At 40.8% G+C, this 16,482-nt stretch overlaps 1 protein-coding gene across 4 annotated transcripts in view; it reads left to right on the top strand.

Moving 5' to 3' along the window:
- The window catches only part of GPRIN3 (GPRIN family member 3), a 61,146-nt gene that overhangs the window by 12,222 nt on the left and 32,442 nt on the right, over nucleotides 1-16,482 (top strand). Inside the window, exon 1 of one of the 4 annotated variants that reach the window (XM_027599226.2) lies at nucleotides 2,320-2,418. The exons of 2 other annotated variants lie outside the window; for them this stretch is intronic. The gene's annotated coding sequence lies outside the window, so the exon portion shown is untranslated. Of the gene's footprint in view, nucleotides 1-2,319; nucleotides 2,419-11,892; nucleotides 11,985-16,482 lie in introns of those variants that run through there. One more of the 4 variants, XM_027599227.2, reaches the window with a different exon arrangement.

Genomic DNA, 16,482 nt, shown 5'->3' with positions numbered 1-16,482 from the left:
ATTACTAGCACATCAAACATGTGGTTTTACCATTTCTTAATTCATTAAGAATTAGGAATTCATTAACTATACCAGGCTAATATTTTCAACTAGTGCACCAGTTAAAGTCAGTTGAAGAAAAAAGGTTAGGTAAAAAATAGTGTAGATAAGAAGCACCATAAGGCAAAAATCATGAAAGTGGCACGCAAATGTCACAATCTGGGAAAGAGGTACTTGAAGTCATGTCATTGCCCAAGGCACCTCAGGTTTTCTCTAGAAATGAAATGCTTAGTCCAGAAATTCTTAAGAACAATTCTAGTTTTAGTGTTCGAGTTTTTAGAAACGGTCTTTCATTTTTTTTCCTTCTATCTTGGGCCTGTTTTCTGCATTTGGGGTCTCTTCAGCCTTTTCTGGAACTTGGAGATGCCCTTCTTATCCCCCCCTCTCCATCACCACCAAGAACTTATGCATTCATTTATTTACACATGTATTCATGGAACAAACAGCCTGTGGAGACTTTCTGTAGTAGGTGTTGTAGACATGCAAGAAAGCTAGAGGTCTGTCTTCTCGGACTTCTGTATTAAATGAATCTGCATGTCTGTGACTCCCATTGAAGTTAAAGTCGTGGACTTCTGCCATAATCTTTTCTTTGTACTTCCTAAACGACTAAGAGATCTTCATTGGAAAGTCCCTTCATTGATAAAACACATTGTCAAAGCTCATATTACAAATTTAAAACACGTGCGGTGCAACTCCTGAATGGAATTTTATACATGTGAATGAATGGACTAAAGGGGTTTGTACATTTCATCGACAGATAGGTCTAATTCTTGGGCTATTTTGAATACAAAGGGAAAAAATAGTACTGTCATGATTTTTGAGTACAGAATATTGCATCTTTGGTCAATTAGAAATTCTTACAAGTTTAAGTGAAATGAAAATACTTTAGCATTTGTCGTTGTTTTTTTTTTTTAATCCATTACATTGAGAGAGGAGCTGCGTTTCAATGACATTTGTTGTTTTTCTATATAATTTACCCCTAAACAAGTGGCTAAGGTATAAGTATTATTATGACTACTTTTTTCCTGGGAATTTGTCCTTGAGAAACGTTGTGGAAATTTTGTAAAGCACCTGAATGTGGTGAGTATAAATTGTCTCCACTATCTATGTAATGTCAGTAGAGCCGTTTTATGCTTGCCAGCAATTCATAAGATTTTTCTATACTGGTGAAAAGGATATAGCTGTGGTTTCCTGCCGAAGTTTCTATATAATAGTGAGAAAAGCATCAGAGGATGCAGTTGGTTGTGGTTGTTTGCTCATGCACTGCTGCTCTTTTCTTTTTTTGTAAAAAACAGGAAGCTGAAATTTGCTCTTAGATCAGTCGATGTTTAATAAGGTCTTATCTATGTGCTAAAACGTAAGGATGTAAAGATGAAAAGATGCTTCTCTGCCTTTAAAGACCATAAAAATCTTACTATTAAGAAATATTAAAGTAAAGAAGTTAAAGCACTAGTGACTGTATTTACTCTCAGTGCACATACATCGTGATGAAAAGTGATTACTTGGAATTGTTTTTCAAATTTTGAATGTTCATGTTTTATCGTGAGTAGATAAAACTTTCCAAATGTCACATTAAAATGTATTTTGAAGAAGCAGCTAGTTAGCCAAGTGGTTTTTTAACTCTAGTAACTGCAACAAAGTTCAAATTAGTTTGTTAGTTTTCCTCTGTTCTCTCCTCATGGATCAGACTCCCAATTCTCCAGCCCAGTAGTTTTGAGTGGAATTGAGCAAACAGCATATTCCAAGTCTCTTTCTCAAAACCAAGGTAAAATCAAATGACATGCTTAGGCTGAATAAATCTGTACTATTGCATTTGATACTATCATAATTTTTCTTAAAAAGAAAGCCATGCACAAAAAGAATATTTGTAACCAAGTACCTGTTCTGAATAGGAACAATCTAATGGAAACCATATCAGTTAGGAAAGCAGGACCACGGTGGTGGATATGGAATAACGGATTTATTATAAGTTTTAGACCTTACACAATCATGGGAGCTTATTTAAAAAAAGTCTGTGGGAAGCATCTGGTATTGGGCCTGAGGTCATCATAGGTTCACAGAGCTGGCAGTGGTAAAGAAAAGCTGGGTATGACGTGGAGCCCAGCGAGGACAAACGAGAACCTGCAAAACAGACAGGAACACATAGACAAAACAGAATCGGTGTTGGACTCCTATCTCCCGCAAACTCAGTGACCTGGGAGAACCGTAGAAGGAGCTGGCCCTCTTCACTGCAGAACTGTTCGTGGACCCGGGGGGCAGAGGCGGAGGGAGAGGCTGTGGTGGGAGGCTAAGACCTGCAGCCTGGCTACTGCCAGACGTCACCACGGTGAGCTGAGGGATCCATGCGCAGCCGCTGTTGCGCCACACCGCCCTTCCAAGGTAATAATGCCACTGTCCAACGTCTGCCTCCAGATCTCACATCGTTTTCCCTTGTAGCCAACTATATTGAAGAACTAGTTAGGGAGGGGAATTCTGGGAATGGATTTCCATCTGAGCTAGGTGGACACTTAGTACAAAACCAGCCCAGAAACTAGCCAATAGAAAGAGAAATATCTAAGGTTAGAAAGTCCCTTGTTTTTGAGTTCTGCAAGAGTCGTTTCTGCTGCAAGACTCAGAGTCTGGTCTGCTTGTAGATTATATTTAAGACATTTTCTTCTATAGACTTATACAAATTTTCTTCTATGTACAACTATACGTTGTTGGTTTACTTCCATTCAAAAACTAGTTTCAGAAAGAGTTATCTATAAAAAAAAAGTTCTAAGATTCATGTCATTTAAGTTACTGAGCTCATCTCCTATATATCACCTTGCAATGTAAAAGTTAACTTTTATAGTAAATAAACTATATATCATCTTGCAATGTAAAAGTTAATGAAATTAACTCTGCTCATGGCTGGAAGATGCAAGGATGAACATCTTTTCTGCCACAATAGATTCCAAACTCCCTTTTTGGATTTCCATAAGTGCTACAGAAGGCTAATGTAATATGTTACAGAAAAACAGAAGCTGCCTTCCCAGTGTTTCTTTTACTTCTTTGTTTTGTTTTGAAACTCTTGGGTGTGAGGATGTATGCCGTGGTGCTATATGAAGTGCTGAGCTTACCAGTGGTGAAAGAGTTCAACCAAATGCTATAGTCAGGATTCCTGTAACGACTGACAGGTTGGCCTATGGCACTTCCAAGACACATCCATTTTGAGATTCTTTGAGTCTTTTTCAGTGACTCACAACCCCCCTTTTTCCCCCAACTCACTAGGTGAATAATGTTTACAGACAGGTTCCCCCCTGTAATTCCAACTTTTTCTCTCTCACCTAAAAAGTACATTGAAGTGCAAGCAAGTGGCAAAAAAACAAAAACAAAAAAACAGTCAACCCAGGCAGAGGATTTGAATAGACATTTTCCCAAAGAAGACATAAAGATGACTAACAGGTGCTCAACATCACTAGTAATCAGGAAAATACAAATTCAAACTCACAGTGAGATCACCTCACACCTGTTAGAATGGCTATTATCAAAAAAGACAAGAAATAACAAACATTGGAGAGGTCATAGAGAAAAGGACACCCTTGTGCAGCATTGGTGGGAATGTAAATTGGTGCAGGCACTGTGAGAAACAGTATGGAGGTTCCTCAAAAAATTAAATTAAAAATAGAAGTACCATAGGATCCAGCAGTTCCAACTCTGGGTATTTATCTGAAGGAAATGAAACACTAACTTGAAAAAATATCTGTGCTGCTGTGCTCACTACAGTATTATTTGCAGTAGTCAGCGTTAAGCAACTTAAGTGTCACTGATGGATGAATGGATAAAGAAAATGTGATTATACACACACACACACACACACACACACACACACAGGAATATTATTCAGCCATTAAAAAAGAAATCTGGTCATTTGCAACAACACATGGATGGACCTTGAGGGCATTATGTCAAGTGAAATAAGTCTGACAAAGACAAATATCCTATGATCTCACTTAGAAGTGGAATCTAATAAAAGAAAAGAACAAAAAATGACAGAAATGATCTCATAGATACAGAGAACAGACTGTGGTTGCCAGAGGTGGGGGTGGGAGTGAAATGGGTGAAGGGGGTCAAAAGGCACAAACTTCCAGTTACAAAATAAATTAGTCCTAGGGATATACTATACAGCGTGGTGACTGTAGTGAATAATACTGTGTTCCATATTTGAAAGTTACCAAGAGAGTAGACCTTAAAAGTTCTCATCACAAAAAAAAAAATTGCAGCAGTATGCATGTTAACTAGACACTGTTGTGATCATTCCGCAATACATACAGGTATCAAATTATTATGTTATACGTCTGAAACGATTGTAACGATATATGTCAATTATAGCTCATTTTTAAAAAAATGCAAGTTAAGTGACATAATTTGTAAAATAAATAGATCATAACCTCTTACAAAAGAACTGGTAAGAAAAATCTTGTTTTTCATGTTGGCACAAATCTAGTTCACCATCCGAACCATATTTTCTTTCCAATTTGCCCCTTGATAAAGCAAGAAAACAGACATCTATAATTTAGACAGGTATACACAAAAACAAATGAAAATGGAAATACCCAATTTCCATGAAAAGGGAGAAAAGTGCACAGTTGTGTTAAAATTGCTATGACATCAGACAAGTGATAAACTTGGGCAAACGAGATTAGATTTGGATACATATGTGTTGACCTAATCTGATCACAGAGAAGCGTTTATTTCAGGTGCATGTGTTATTTGCTGCCGCTGCAAGTCCCTGCACTTGGGTGGTGTGGCAGCACATCCTACAGACAGGGATGGCTAAGCCTTGACCTTTACCCATGAAGGAATCCGTCATCTCGTGGGAGGGATAGCATAAAGTCCAAGTGAAAGGGGAGGAGAAAGTATTGAGTGTGGCCTTAATGTGGAAGCGACAATATGACGGTTCTGAAAAGATGAAGTCTTAAAATTCTGTCTCACACTACAGAACTAGAATGACAAAAACAAAAGACCAAAACAGTGACGATGACAACAAAAGCCATGAGAATACCAAGCATTGGCAAGGATGCGAAGCAACTAGAACTCTCACTCGTACGATGGAAAGTATTTTGGCCGTTTCTTGTAAAATTAAACATTCATTTCCCATGGGACCTGGCAATTTCACTCCTGTTTACCTAAGTGATGTGAAAACCGATGGTAACTCAAAAATCTATCTGTAGTGGCTTTATTCATTATCACCCAAACCAGAAAATAAACCCACATGTCCCTCAGTTAGGGAGTGAATAAGCCAACAGCGGCAGATTTCGTGTGATGCAATACTATTCAGCAATAAAAAGGAACAAACTATGGATGCACACAGCAACACAGATGAATTGCAAATATGTCATGCTAATTAAAGAAGTTAGACTGAAAGAACGATGTACTTTTATATTTATATGACATTCTGGAAATGGTAATACCATAGGAGTGGAGGACAGATGAGTCGTTAAGAGTGGACAAGGGTTGACAACAAAGGAATAGTCAAGGGGTGTTTCTCTAGGGGGTGATGGGACTGTTCTGTACCTTGATTGTGGTAGTGGTCATACAACCATGCATTTGTAAAACTCCTAGAACTGTACACCAAAAAGAGTAAATGTAACTGTATGTGATTATTTTTAATTCTTACAAAACAAATTCCGCCTAAAATCATGGTCCAGAGTTTAACATCCTCCTGGTTCTGGAGTCAGAAAAACAGACCATATGGGGAAGATGCTAATCCTATTTCCTGCTTATTGACACAGAAAAATGTGCAGACTGAACAGATCTGTGCTCTGATGTCCAGAAATCTTGGGTCAGTTTCTGTCTCAAAACTCTCTTTAAATGGAGAAAGGCAAGTATCATGGGGCCGTGGATATCAGCTGACAAAGTCTGTTGCCTAAAATAATGTTACGTTAACCGTCTGGTGGGGGTGTGCTAGAGGACTGTGAGCTTGCTGTGTCCTCTGCTGACTGTGTGTGAATGCAGTGTGTTTTTCTCTCTCCCCCCAGTCTCGTATTCACAGACTCTGAGAGAAACTGTTAATTCCAATATCATTTATTGGGGTCTTATTCTATGCAGAGTGCTGTGCTATGTGCTATGAAGGCTAAATATCAAGCTACTTAGAGTCTCCATCAAAAATGGAGCTTACAACCTAGTATGAGAGATACGACTTCATTCAGTCAGATTATGATAAATCCTGCAATAGGTTTTCTCGCCGTATTGGGAGGAGAAGCCATCACTTCCTACCACAGGTATCGGGAAGAACTTATTTTGCAAAGAGCGTATGGCATTTGTTCTGAATTTTAAGAACCCAGTAGATTCTAAGGTCCCTGAGAAATGGATCCTTTCTGTCTTATCCGCCAGTTTCCCCCCATGTCTGGCATAGTCCTTGACACACTGTTAATACATTGATGTTTCAGAATTAATTAATGAAAGAAAGAAAAGACAGCATTTTCAAAGGCAGAGAATCCATTTCAAGAGGCCATAGGCTGAGCAGAGGAATGCAGGAAAATGCTTCAAGCCTGTTGAGGTGCTGAGAGTAGTTCCATTTGGCTGGAGTATAGGGGGTCTGTGGGAAGCAGTGTTCCTGTTGAAATCAGACCGGAGGGCGTCTAGAGTGCCAGGTTAAGTAATTGGAACACTTTTCAGTAGAGAAAGACTCTGAAGGATTTTGAGCATGAGGTGATTAGATCTGTGTTTTTCAGTGAGGTCATTTGTCAGCGATTATGAGACAGTGACTGTGAGTGACAGTATGAGCTGTGTTGGAGCCAAGGAGAGAGACTGCCTGAGGCACCTGTACCAGCTCGAGCAGGACTTGAAGAAGCAGTGATTGCAATATTCCACCTGGAAAACAGGAGTCAGAAGCCCCTGGGATTAAGTCCTAGCTCCGCTTCTTTTAAACCGTGGGACAAATCACATAAGGTTTTGCATATTTTTAAAAAAGCTATGTAATATGAGAGGTATGTTGAGTCCAGCTATTGGAAGGAAGGTTGCAGATACTTGTAGCAGAGATGGGACAGGAATGGGGACTGCATAAACATCAGGGTTGAGGGGGTCAAGCTGTCAACACGGCTCCAGGATTCTAAGCCGGATCTGACTGGGAGAATGTTGGTGCCATTAACAGAAATAGAGGTGTCAGGAGGAAAAGTTCATTTTGGCGGAATGATTTCGGATCCTGGGTGGGACGTGGTTTGGGATACTGGCATGACACGCATGTCAGATATCTGGCCTGCGGGCATTAAAATGGAGGAGGCCGGGGGGGGCGCGGGAGGGGTGCTTGGGTGGCTCAGTCAGTTGAGTGTCTGCCTTTGGCTCAGGTCATGACCCCGGGGTCCTGGGGTCGAGCCCCACATCGGGCTCCCTGCTCGGCGGGAAGCCTGCTTCTCCCTCTCCCTCTGCTTGTGCTCCCCTCCCCCCCTCTGTCAAATAAATAAATAAAATCTTTAAATTTTTAAAAATAAATAACTTTAAAAAAATAAGTAAATAACTAAAATGGAGGAGGATGGGAACATGGGGAGAGGGTGATGCCAGGAATTACAGCGATTAGATCAGCACCATTAGATATCCCAAGTGTGAAAGAGATTTCCAAGGACAGGAAAGAAGAAGAGGAAAATTCCTGCTAACACCTGGATTTAGGGGTCAGAAAAGGAATAAGTTTAATCTAAGGCTACAAAAGGAGTATCCAAAAGTGGAAGGGAAAGTCTCAAAGGACAGTGTCAGGGGAGAGGGGATCAGTGGTGAAAACAGAGCCAGAGTTCAAGAGGGATGAGAAAGAAAATTGAGTTTCCTCATTTTAAAATTGAGAAAATAATACCTTCCTTACTGGTGTGTTGTGGAGAGTAAATAAGAGACAGTACTTAGTCTAATATCTTATAAATAGCAGGCTTAAAAATTGGAGCTATTATTTGTACTGTTATTGGAAATTAATTCTCATTTTCAGTATCCTTCAGGAATTTTTTTAAAATGTAACCCAAACCTTGTGGGTTCTGTATGTGTGGGATGTTGCCTTTCTAAAAGGTAAATCATAGGCTAAATCTCCTGCATAATAACGTCTCCTGACCTTTAAAGGGTAAAATGCAGCTCCATCCCAGTTTTAGAAGTGCTTCATACTGTTCTGGACAAGAGCATATTGTTTCTCAGTAACTCTCATTAGGGTGCCCTGCATGGAAAAACAGAATTCTCCTATCCAGGCCAATGTCGAATAATAGCAAGTTACACAGGGTAAGAAGAACTTGCTCATCTGCTTCCTTCTGCCCTAATGAGGAATATATCATTTGTATGGAATTAATGCTAAATTTCAGTCCTGAAGGTGGCACTGAAAACCTAGTTGACACAGAAAATCTTTAAGGAAGGGGGGAAAAGAGAATTGGTTTGATATACACACTTTTACATTATCTTAGGTATAAGTGCTCAAAACGGCATAGAACTGTTATCAAATCTATTTATGTTGTGTTGATTATTTTTAAATTTTTTTATCTAAGAGGCTGAGCATCTCTGCTTTGATTCATGTAAGAACCAGTTTGCTTTTTAAAGAGAGAAAAAAAAAATCCTCCCTTCCAGGATCACACCTGTGTCTCACCTCGAATCAGCCACCTTGAAAATGTGTGCAGTTAGGGACACACAGTGAGAAAGCAGAAGAGGCTCAGGGGCCACTGCTGTTCCTCTGGAGAAACCTATCCAAGGCAAGGAGCAGGATTCCGTGACCTTTAAGGACCCGTAAGGCTCTGAAATTTGACAGCATGTCATTCCACATGTTCAAATCAATAATCAAAAGTATGTGAGCTCCCAAGGAAACTGATAAAACTTCCCCCCACCCCATCAATTGACATGTTTGCTGGTCCAACACAGAAACTGGAGCAAACTTTCTTCTATATTTGAAGTAATTACTAAAAATCAAATTATCAGGAATCAGCCGATCAAATCTTTCCCAACTTGACGCTGTATTACGATTTTCCTAAGATTCAAAAACACTTCTAAACACACACATTTATTTTTCCTCTTTCATTACACATTCTAGTTCATGGAATCATTCATTTCTTCACTCATTTCAAGGTATAGAACTTCGAAACAATTCCTGAAATAAAATTCCTTAACCTGGCATTGAAGTCTATTCATCATAGACTTGGGCCTAGAGCCATGTTTCCCAATGAGTATCTCAACACGAACCCCATTTACACCCCTACCCAGCTCTTCTCCTTCATACAACCTTAAGCTCCAGGCACAATGGACCACGGTTAGTCTTTGATTTCCTGTCTCTGAATCTTTTGCTTGGGCTCTCTCCCTCTGTCCCAAATGCTCGGTTTTTAAAACCTAACTCAAATCTTTACCCTAGGCTAGGAAACAGTACACAGTCCAGTTTGGTCAGTTTGGATGTAGTAACTACAGTAATGTAACTTCTAATGACATATAAACCCCAAATTTCAAAGGCTTAGGGAAATAAAAGTATATGTATATATTTTAAAGTCTTTACCAGCACCTCCAAAAATCCTTTTAAGTTCACCATAGTGTTAATTGAATATTTGCTCTTCTGCGTTCCCACAGTCCTTTCCTCTCCCATGTCTAGCACACGTCATTTTTAGGGGGATATTGTCCCTAAAATGTTCAATTTTGAAGCACATCAGCCGGCTTTTACATATTTTTATACATATTTGCGTAGCTCCCACAAAGCTTAGCACAATGTCCAGGACATGGGAATCCTCAGTAAATGTTTATTGAATTCAGTTCAATTTTCTGTTGGGTTCAGTATTCCTTAAGAATTTGAGGCTGGAGTAGGAGATTTTAAAAATAACTTGCTTTGTAAGTATTTATATGGTACCACCTTGCAAATCCTTATAAAGTTAACAGTTGGATTTTTTTGTGTCTTTATTGTATCTAAGGTTATTTATTATGTGTAATATAATGAGAGAAAGCACAGTTTTCCTGTCAGTACTTGGTGTGACTTTTCTTCTTTGAGATTTTTATTTTCAAATCATCCTAAAAGTTAAGAAGCTTCTGGAACCAATGACAAAAAATACAAAAAGACAGGAAATTAATGTATAAGAGATGTACATAGCAGATGAAAATAAATTGAAATTGGAGTCACATTCTAAAAACACAAAAAAGACAAAAGAACTATAGTATTTCTAAAGTAAGCTTTCTGAATGTGAGGTGGATTCTCAGACGAAAACAAAGTATATCTGATGTGATATAAACAGAATATAGGAAAGCATCACTGAAGGTGAATTTGGCTGAAAGGAAAATAGCAAAGCCGTTCTGAAGCAAGCCCCAGACAGAGAATAAGAGATCAAAAAGTTGAGTACATGATTTGGGGGATTCTTATTATACAGTGGTTATAATGAGCATGACCCGGAGCACCTGGGTGGGTCAGTCAGTTAAGCGTCTAACTCTTGATTTCAGGTCAGGTCCTGATCTCAGGGTCCTGGGATCAAGCCCCAAGTCGGGCTTCAGGCTCAGCAGGGAGTCTGCTTCAGGATTCTCTCTCCCCCTTTGCCCTTCCCTCTGCTCGCTCGCACATGCGCTCTCTCTCTCTCTCTAAAATAAATAGTCAAAAAATACTACCAATAATGCGCATCACTCACCTGATACTATCATCTGTACAACTTTAACAAGAAGATTAGCAAAAATCATAGTTTTGTTGAAGCAAGTTGGGCTTCTGAAGTGAACATTTTTGTATTTTGCAAATTAGTGTTCTGCCTAACTTCTGCTTCCTCTTACCACTCTTGTTAACACATTCAGGGAATACGGCAACTCAAGCATCGCGTTCTCTTGATTTTTATGTCTGTATGCATGAGGAAAACATATTCCTTCTATCTGAGAAAAAAATGAGTGTGGTTGAGCCACCTCTAGAAAAAGGAAAATGCCTGAAAGTTAAGGAAAAAAATATGTTTTGCAAAAGAAAAAGGGAGAGAGGGAGAATATGAGCAACTGATGAAGTCAAGCTAGAAAATGCTTAATTTAAGTGAGAAACTAATGTATTACTTCTTTTTCCACTGAAGATAAATTAAGCAGTTGGGACAGCAGAGTTGCAGATTTAGGCAAAGAGTAGGCATTCTAACAAGCGGCTTGTCTGTGATGATTCCTGTCCGAACACCCAGTCCTCCATTGTTCTTCTTGGATATACTGAGGTACTTCATCTGCCTCTTTCCCATCAGTGTCAGTTTCGGTTTGCACACAGGAGAATCCTGAGCAATTTGTTTTAGGAATATCTATGGAGAAAGGAGTTAGTAAGATCTGAGAAAAATAAAAAGAAGTGAATTGCATGACAGAGTAGAGAATTGAGAGTTTTGCAATTGCAGCCTGAGTTTCCTATCATATTGTTTTCAAAATTAAAATTCCAAGTTATGGACCATGATCCTTGGGTTATCCCATGGTTATGAAGTGGTTGGAGTGAGAAGCAGAGGATACAGCAGGGACAGGTGACTTGCAAGGTAGACCTGGTAGTAAGTTCGTATTAGTAAGAAAACCCAAGGCATTCTACCACCTCTCTCACTGGTCCTGTTGCTGCCTGCTAACTGACACTGAGCGCCACACCTTCTTCTGAGAGCTTACAACAAGCCTGTGAGGTAGATGCTATTTTCATCTCTGGGTTGCAAGTGTTACAAACCTTAGGCACTGAGGAGTTAAGGCATTTCCCCAAGGCCACACAGCTGGTAAGTGGCAAGCTAGGTGTGAATCCAAACCATCTGATCCTACACGCACACTCTTAACCGCCATGTCAGTATAGCCTCTCGCACAGAGAAATGTTTCCAGAAGGTACAGGATATAGGAATTCGGAACTGCTGATCATTCTCTTATGTATTGTTTTTGGTCTCCTCCCTCTGCTCATGCTGCTTCCTTTGCCTTGGACAGCCTCCATTCATCAGCCCTCTCCTTTGCTTGGATGACTCTGCATCCTTCAGATCTCAGCTCAGGGATCATTTCGCTCAGCAAAACTTTCCAGAGCTCTCCTCAAGGTAGGCTGGGTCCCTTACCTCACAGACTTCTGTGGGGTGGTACCCTGAATACCTCTATTGCAGCGCTGACTATAGCATCCTGTTACCTTCCTGCCTCATCTTGAAGCCTTGGATGTTGCCTGTGTCTCCTCTTTCCCATTCAGTCACAGTGCACAGGTGATTTGACCTCTTTCATATTTCTAGATCCGTCCCTTCCTCTCTATTCCTGCGATCACTGCCCTAGTTCTCACAGTTCCTCCTGCAGTAGCGTTCCCACAGGTCCCTCTTCTTCTGGTCCTTACACACCTGCCCCATCAAGCCCTGAGCGACGCCTGTGACCCGGGTAAAGACGTGCCCATCCAGCACAGTCTCCCTTGGTAGCTGCCCTTTGCCCCAGCTCTTGACAGATGGCTGCTTTATGCTATCAGCCTTGCATCTGGAGCTCCAGCAATGCTCACTTACTTATTGTTCCAACCTGCGCCCCGCCCCCTGCCCCGCAGCCACTCCTCCCAACAGGCTGTCTCTCGCTTCCGTCCATCTGCTCACACACTGTTGTTCATGTGCACCTGAAATGCCCTGCCTTCCCAGTGGCAGACTCCGGCTGGACCCGCAAGGCGGCTTTGCTGTCCTTTACACCCAGAGACCCTGGTGGCTCCTCCGTCAGATGCACTAACACTTTGCTCGTGAATCACCCTGCACCTCCCTCTTTCAAGGGGCTCACCAGCTGGTTTCCAACCAAGCCTTTACGTTTCTGCCTCCGCCCCCCACCAGATGAGAATATTCACCATTATTCACTGCTATATTCACCATTATATCCTCGGTGCCTGGGACATAGTGACTACGCAATAAATGATGAGTGAATTAATGAGTTAGTATACATGTTTAAGTGTCACATATATAAAATACATCTAAATAACATTATTTCCAGCTTTCAGGCCTGATGCCTGACTTATTTCTCCTTCCTCCCCACTCTTCATTAAGCTGTTCCCAGAGCCCATTTATGTGTCCCGTGATCTGAGGGATTATTTACACTGTTTCGGTTGCTTTTTCCTTCTCAGTATTGTCTCAGGTCTCCCCAGGTTCCCCAGGAAGCCTTCCCTGACTGTACAAGATGGACGGGGTCATTGTCCTCCTGTGTGACTGTTGAAATCTGGCACTGAAATTCCTTTGTCCGCAGTCCCCAGCAGATGCCAGCCCCTGAAGGCAGGGATTGAGTCTTGCTCATCTTTGTGGCTCTCTGGTACCTACCACAGGACCAGCACTCGTCTGTGTTAAACAAGTTGACATAACCAAAATATGTAACCTGTTGCATGGTACTTCAGGCCCTTTGTTTAGCTGCATAACAGTTGAGTGAATAAGAAAAGTAATTATTGTGAAGGCCCTGCTTTAATCTCATCTCATAGCCTTCAATTAAGCAAGATCTTCTACAATCAAAATACTAAAGCCCTTGGCAACCTTTGTTAATTTCAATCACAGGTGGTCTTCTGAGGCCAGAATAGATGTGGCTGACGTTCCTATCACTTTTAGAAAAAAATGGCCTGCATTACCATCTGAGGGAAATATAATTATATGTATGGCAAATAATGAGATTAATGAAATTCCTACAATTAAACGAGTCCAGCTTTTCATATCTTTATTAGGCAAACTTCCACATATTTGTGAGGTCTTTCACATAAATGCTGAAACTGAATTATAATTCCCATAATAACAAAGCGACGAGAGCCCACAAAGCCACTTCAGCCACTTCAAGCCATTCATTTTTAGTGAATGAAGTGCCGACACTTCTCACAAGTGAGTCTCAGGCTGACATCCTCCACACTTTGGATGGATCCTAATGAGCGCCTGTAAACCCGCGGGTTTACCCAATAAGGAATGCACACCACTGAAGCAAGTGAGAGATCGCAACTGCCCAGTGGTCAGGCTGATGTCAAGCTTCCTGACTTCCATTTATTTCATTTTTGATGAAGGATAGTTCTGTTACCTAGATATTCACATGAAATTTATTCTTATAAACTGCTAGTCAAAACTTCTAGTAAAAATGCAGAGCAAATAATTCATAATTTGAGATAGCAAGAACATAATTCTCGTCTGACTCGTGAATAAAATTAACTTCAGCAATACAAACAGCTCTTCTTTCAAGTTAAAGTAATTTCATTATCAATGCATTGCACCTTGTTGGCCTAATGTGAGATCTTATTTTTCCCATTTACTTATATCCTCTCTACTTGATGATTTGTAATATTCCATTTGAAGGAAATAAAATCACACTTCTTTTGAGGCATGTTAACATTCACTAAATGTTAACTGCACACCTTTTTTTCTTGCCAGTACCCTGCAGGATCCTGGGCCTGCCAGGTAGGCAGCCTCTCAACTCTCCTGGAGCTTATCACCTAACAAAGAAAACACAAAGAACAAAAACATAACAATGACAGCATAGCGAGGCATTATAGCAGAGATACGCATAGATGCAATGGGAAAACAGAAGAAAGGCATCCAAGGCTTGAGGGTGAGAAAGCACAAGGAAGGCTTGCCAGAGGGAGGCTAAGCTGAATTGAGGTTAGCAAGGGAGAAAGAGTAGGGAGGGTATATTAGTCTCCTAGAGCCGCCATAATAAAATACCACGAACTATGTGGCTTAAAACAATAGGAATCTATTTTCTCACTGGTCTGTAAGCTAGAAGTCTGAGATCAAGGTGTCAGCAGGGTTGGCTTTTTCCAGTGACTCTGAGGGAGAAACTGTTCCATGTCCCTCTCCTTGCTTCTGATGGTTTTCAGTGATCCTCAGTGTTCCTTGGTTTGTAGATGCACCTTCCCCCAACCTCTGCTTGTGTCTTCGCGGGACCTCCTCCCCTGTGTGTGTGTCTGTGTCCAAATTTCTTTCTTTTTAGGACACCAGTCACCCACCCTAACCCAGGATGACCTCCTCTTCACTGCCTTGTATCTACAAGGACCCTGTTTATAGGTCAGGTCACATTCACAGGTTCCAGGTGGACCTAAATTTTAGGAGACAGTGGTCAACCCAGTATAGAGGGCATGCAAGAAACAGGAAGCAGTATGGATGAAGGTGGAGAGACTTTGACATGTTTGGGCAAGCATAGATCCCTCTTAACGGTTGGATTGAAACACTCAGGATCCTACCAAGTTATGAATCTTCAGAGGTAACAGGAGTCTCATCACAAAGAACCTGTGTGCTAAGTGCAGGAATTTGAATTTCCTCATGGAATGTGTGGGTGTCATTGAAGGATTTTAATTCTGGAAGCTACATGATCATATTTGCATTTTAGAAAAATCTCTCTAGCAGCAGTGTGGAAAACTGAAGAAGGTACAGTTTGGAGGCAGAGAGATTATATAGGAAGTTCTTAAAACAATTCTGGCAAGACATGATAAGTGCCTACACTATACCAGCATAGGGAGACTAAAGAAGAGGTGGTAGATAGAGGAGATATTTAAAAAGAAGGATCTGTAAGACTTGGTGGTTAGTGAGAGGTGAGAAAGGAAAAGAGAGAGGCAAGAGTGGTTTTGAAGTTTCTGGCTCAAGTGAGAACACAGAGGTAACATTGGCTGAGATAAGAAGAAGGAATATGCTTAGAGGTAAGAGTGGATGAGTTTTTGGACATACCTAATTTGAGGTATCAGTAACACTTCTAAGTGAAGAGCTGCTCTTTTGGAAATTTTGTTAGGTCACCAGTTCTGGCTGGAGATGAATTTGAGATTGATGAATATATAAGTAATTGTGCCCCCCAGGTTGAATGCGTGAAGTGAGAAGAGCAGAAGGTCTAGGAAATGCCAACATTTAGGAAATGAACTGAGGAAAAAAGAACCAAAGAGTGGCATTAAGAAGGACTTCTGTAGAGTAAAGAGGAAAACCAAGTGAGCATATCACAGATAAGAGAGCTTCCAGAAGGACAGAGCGCTCCAAATGTCAAATGCTGTGTGCAGAGAAGTCACGATAAGGAGAGAAAGTGTTGATTTTTTGGGCAAAGTCCAGTCTTCAGTGACTTTAGCAAGGGCAGTGTTGATAGAATGCAGGAATGATGAAGGAAGAATCAAGATGATAATAGATGGGGGAATAACTGTGCAGGAAGGGGGATATAGGGACTGTAGACTGCTTTTCAAGAAGTTGGACTGTGAAGGAAGCAGAGCTATATAGGAATTAATAGCTGCGTGGGGTTAGGGAAGAGTGTTTCAGTGATGATAGATATTCAACCGTTCTGTGATCCAGCTCAAGGGGGAGAACATGGACTCTACAGAGTGGGCTTGGAACAGGGGTAGTAGCTGGAAAGGAGTACAGATCTCTCTTCCAAGTAAGGTTGTCTACTGAGGACATGTTCTTAGAGGAATTGAGGGATCTCTCGCACAAATGCCACCATGAACTTTTTGTTAATATGAATAAAAATCTTTTCCTTCACGCTCCATGTATGGGCACTTTTTGCTGCCCACTTCTCCCAAGTCCCCATGCTTTTATAACAACACTCCCATTTCTTCTTGGGGAATTGATTTTTCCCCTTTTCATGCAGCCT

This window comes from Zalophus californianus, chromosome 2 (genome assembly GCF_009762305.2).
Source record: "Zalophus californianus isolate mZalCal1 chromosome 2, mZalCal1.pri.v2, whole genome shotgun sequence".
Classification (NCBI taxonomy): domain Eukaryota; kingdom Metazoa; phylum Chordata; class Mammalia; order Carnivora; family Otariidae; genus Zalophus; species Zalophus californianus.
This window is presented reverse-complemented; position numbering and strand designations above follow the sequence as displayed.